This window comes from Chiloscyllium plagiosum, chromosome 35 (genome assembly GCF_004010195.1).
Source record: "Chiloscyllium plagiosum isolate BGI_BamShark_2017 chromosome 35, ASM401019v2, whole genome shotgun sequence".
NCBI lineage: Eukaryota > Metazoa > Chordata > Chondrichthyes > Orectolobiformes > Hemiscylliidae > Chiloscyllium > Chiloscyllium plagiosum.
The window spans coordinates 1,992,978-1,998,309 of NC_057744.1; positions in this window are offsets into that span (position 1 = coordinate 1,992,978).

The window sequence follows — 5,332 nt, forward strand, 5'->3', positions numbered from 1 at the left end:
TTTTCAGACTGGAGGCCTGTGACCAGGTGGAGTGCCCAAGGATCGGCGTTGGGTCCTCTACTTTTCATAATTTATATAAATGATTTGGACGTGAGCATAAGAGGTATAGTTAGTAAATTTGCAGATGACACCAAATTTGGACAGCGAAGAGGGTTACTTCAGATTACAACAGGATCTTGACCAGATGGGCTAATGGGCTGAGACATGTCAGATGGAGTTTAATTCAGATAAATGTGAGGTGCTGCATCTTGGAAAAGCAAATCGTAGCAGGACTTATACACTTAATGGTAAGGTCCTAGGGAGTGTTGCTGAACAAAGAGACCTTGGAGTGCAGGTTCATAGCTCCTTGAAAGTGGAGTCGCAGGTAGATAGGATAGTGAAGAAGGCGTGAGGTGCAGTGGTTGTGTCCCTACCTCTGATCCAGAAGGTCTGGGTTCAAGTCTCACCTGAGCCAGAAGTGCGTAATAAAATTACTAAACAGGTTGATTAGGAAAATATCAGAAACATGAGTCATGTTTGTTTGAGGGATGTTATCATACTTTTTTTAAAATCATCTAAAACACTTTCTGACCCACCAAAATTATCCAACATCTTACTGACTAATATTAGTTAATACTTTGGTGATATCTCCAGTTTACAATTGGAATTCTTGTATTCAAACCACTCCAGCAGCCCACATGTTAAAATATAGAACATTACAACACAGGAATAGGCTGTTCGGCCCATCATGTCTGCACCAACTCTGATGCCTTTCTAAACTAATCCCATATGCATGTGGTCCATGTCCCTCTACTCTCTGTTCATGGATCTGTCCAAATGCCTCTTAACGTTGCTATCATAACTGCTTCCATCACCTCCCCTGGCAGCGCGTTCCAGGCGCCTGTAACCTTCTGTGTAAAAAACCTGCATCTCACATCTCCTTTAAACTTTTCCCCTCTCACCTTAAACCTATATCCCCTAGTATTTGATATTTCCATCCTGGGAAAAAGAGTTTGACTGTCGACTTTATCCATGTCAATACACTTCTATCAGGTCACCCCTCAGCCTCCAATGCTCTAACAAAAACAATCCAACCTATTTTTATAGCTAGTTCACTCTAATCCAGGCAACATCCAGGTAAGCCTCATTTGCACTTTCTCCAAAGCCTCCACATCCTTCCTATAGCATGGCATCTAAAACTACATGTAATGGTTTTTTTCTCTGTAACCTCCCCCAGCCCCTGACAACTGCGCTCCATTGTCTGGACTTTTGATTCTCCATAGTTTCCACTCATACCCCATGCCTTCAGCTGCCTGGGCCCCCAAACTCTGCAGTTCCCTTCTGAAGAGCATGTGGAAACAGGGGGAAGAAAGGAAGAATAAAGCCATGAGACCATAAGATAAATAAGCAGAATTAGGCCATTTTACCCATCAATGCTGGTCTACCTTTCGATTGTGACTGATAAGTTTCTCAACACCATTCTCCTGCCTTCTCCCCATAACCTTTGATCCCCTTACTCATCAAAAAACTGCTCAGAATGTTCCAAATGCAGTCTGACCAGAGCCTTATACAGCCTCAGCAATACATGCCTGCTCTAGCATTCTATGAGATAAAGTGAGGGCTGCAGATGCTGGAGATCAGAGCTGAAAATGTGTTGCTGGAAAAGCGCACAGGTCAGGCAGCATCGAAGGAACAGGAGAATCGATGTTTCGGGCATAAGCCCTTCTTCAGGAATGAGGAAAGTGTGTCCCACAGGCTAAGATAAAAGGTAGGGAGGAGGGACTTGGGGGAGGGGCTTTGGAAATGCGGTAGGTGGAGGGAGGTCAAGGTGAGGGTGATAGGCCGGAGTGGGGTGGGGGCGGACTCTGATTCCTGAAGAAGGTCTTATGCCCGAAACGTCGATTCTCCTGTTCCCTGGATGCTGCCTGACCTGCTGCGCTGTTCCAGCAACACATTTTCTGCTCTAGCATTCGAGCCCTCTTGAACTGAATGCGAACTTGCCTTCCTAACTGACAACTGAACCTTAAAAGAATCCTGAACTAGGACTCCGAAGTCCCTTTGTGCTTCAGATTTCCACAGTATTTCCCCATTTATATAATATCTATGCCTCTACTCTTCCTACAAAATGCATAGCCTCACACTATCCCACATTGTATTCCATCTGCCACCTATTTGTCCACTTTCCGAACAGTCGAAATTGAAGTGCTGGAAAAGCACAGCAGGTCAGGCAGCTTTCGAGGAGCAGGAGAATCGACGTTTCAGGCAAGAGCCCTTCTTCAGGAAATGACAGATTCATCAATTCTCCCGCTCCTCGGATGCTGCCTGACCTGCTGTGCTTTTCCAGCACACCACTTTCAACTCTGGTCTCCAGCATCTGCAGTCCTCACTTCCTCCAAGTTCTTCGGCAGCCTCCCACCTCCTTATCTCTACCTATCTCTCCACTGAAGCCTGAGCAAAGTTTGGAACTATGGAGTAACAGAGAAAGAGGAGGTTGGATAGGTATAATCACAACACCACAAATATCAGCCTACAGTCGACACAGATTCATTATCTGTTGTTTTCTCGATTCAGCAGATTTGTGGAGAGAAAATTACCATTTGTTAAAAGCTGATCTCGCCCATTTTGTTGTTGAGTTCATGCATGACCCTCCTGTTACTATCGATCTGAAAGATGGATGGTGATCTGGTTTAATCACTACATCAACTATTTGTGACACCAAATTAACTGTGACATTTTTAAGATGTGTGAGAAATGTGCGGAACAAGTGAGCAATGGTCACAGACCGCTTATTAAATTATAGCATTTGTTTCTCCCATCTCCAAACACTGAATTCCATTCAAAAGGCAATTTATAAACGACATTCACTTACAGCCTCAAATAAATTCCTCACAGAGATTGCTTCCTGTACTTTGTACTGACAGTAAGTGGAAGTATAGAGGTAACAAAGATGTGAGTGAGGATTTGAACAGTAAGTGGGCTGAGGCAGGGGTGGATACAGGCGACGCTATCCTTGAAAAGGATTGTAACTGACTATTGAGAGCAGCTAAAATGGATTGACAGCTTTATAAAGTTTAATTAACACATTCCGTCAGTATATTGACAGTCTTCAGCTGCTTTATGATGCTCAGCAGTCATTCTGTTGTAGCTATACATTTGTCTCTGTATGTTGGACTGGGACATGTTTCTACAGAAGATCAATTTTCACTTTAAAGGGATAGCAATTTTCATTATAAAAGAGGTGTCAATTTATTCAGTTACACAGTATTGTTTTCACTTTAAACTGAAATTGATCCAATCCTTTCGACTCTAAGCAGCTACCACAATGACAAACCCTCCTCAAACCTCACCTGGCATCTCTGTCAGAATGCTCGCTGACATTTCTTTGCTTCCCATTAGTTGGCTTCATATTGATTGATTAACTGCAGAAGTTTCATCATTGACAAGCTCTCTGCTCCTGATGCCAGCTTCCTTCTGTGTTACTCATGATCCAGACAATTCATCCAAACAGGCAGAAACAGTTCAAGTACACTTCCCAGGCAGTGATATCACCAAGTAGCTAGCCCTGGGTTTCACTGATGTGCAGGTGTCGTTGTTGGACTAGGGTGGAAATCGCCAGGTTAAAGGTCAAAAATAGAAATTGCTGGAAAAGCTCAGCAGGTCTGGCAGCATCTGTGGAGAGAACTCAGAGTTAATGTGTCAGATCGAGTGACTCTTCCTCAGAACAGTCACATAGATTATAGTCCAAAAGGTTCACTTGATGAAGGAGCAGCACTCCAAAAGCTTGTGATTTCAAATAAACCCAATGTGTTGGACAGGGGTGAACATGGTTAGAAGTCACACAATTCCAGGTTGTAGTCCAAAAGATTTATCTGAAATCACAAGCTTTCAGAGCGTAGCTCTTTCACCTGCCAAAGGATCAGTGCTCCGAAGGCTTGTGATTTCAAATAAACCTGTTGGACTATAAACTAGTGTCATGTGTTAGCAATATTAGTCCTTTTTCCACAGCATGGTATCATCCCAGAGTTAATGACAGCCTTGCAGCATAACTGCACAGCACTGCTCCAAAGTGGAGCAGGATATCGTACATGTCAGTGATGGGAGGCAGTAACTCTTCCATCGTAAACATTGCCCAAAATGCCAAGAGCTTAATATCGTTACTTGGGGTATGAACCATCCACGTGGTATTTCACCTTGATAGAAGTTATAAACCATTTGCTACACCAATCTGTAATTAATTGGTTAGCTTTTGGATGATCAATTGAGTACAACAGATGGAGAGACAGTTCAATCCTGGGCACAATGGCACCTTGGAGAGGGTGCAGAGGGGAATTACAGGCCTGGTATTAGAGATGAGGGGCTTCTGTTACCTCTTAACCCAGAGTACAGAGTGAAGCTGTGATTGTTCTCCACAGAGCAGAACAATTTCTCAAGGCAGAGTTAACAGAGCTGCACTTTCTGGTTTTATTTCGGATCTCTAGCATCCACAGTATTTTACCTTTTATTTTATTGTATAGAGAGAGGGCTTTTGGAATACTGTGTTCAATTCTGGTGTCCCACCTATAAGGAAGGATGTTGTGAAACTTGAAAGGGTTCAAAAAAATCTTACAACAATGTTGCCAGGGTTTGAGGGTTTGAGCTACAGGGAGAGGCTGAAAACAGGGGCTGTTTTCCCTGGAGCGTCAGAGGATGTGGGCTGACCTTATAGAGGTTCATACAATCATGAGGGGCATGATTATCATAGGGTAAATGGACAAGGTCTTTTCCCTGGGGTGGGAGATCCAAACCTTTCCTTATAGGGTTTAGGCTTAAGGTGAGAGGGGAAAGACTTAAAAGGAATCTAAGGGGCAACTTTTTCATGCAGAGGATGGCATGTGTATGGAATGAGCTGCCAGAGGAAGTGGTGGAGGCTGGTATAATTACAACATTGAAAAAGCCTCTGGACGGGTATATGAATAGGAAGGGTTTGAAGGGATATGGGCCAAATGCTGGCAAATGGGACTAGATTAGTTTAGGATACCTGATCAGCAAGGACAAGTTGGACTGAAGGGTCTGTTTCCATGCTGTAAATCTCTATGACTTGGAAACTAAACCCTCTGGTATTTGAGAACCTGTTATGGATAGATAAATAAAGCAAAGTTGAAAATCGTACAACACCAGGTTATAGTCCAACAGATTTATTTAGAAGCACTAGCTTTCGAGATGCTGCCTCTTCATCAGGTGGTTGTGGAGCAGGACCATAAGACACAGAATTTATAGTAAAAGGCTAACAGTGTCATGGAGCTGTAATGATATATTAAACAAATTTAGATTAGTCTTTCATCTTTTAGAATGGGATATGCTAGTTTGGGTTCTT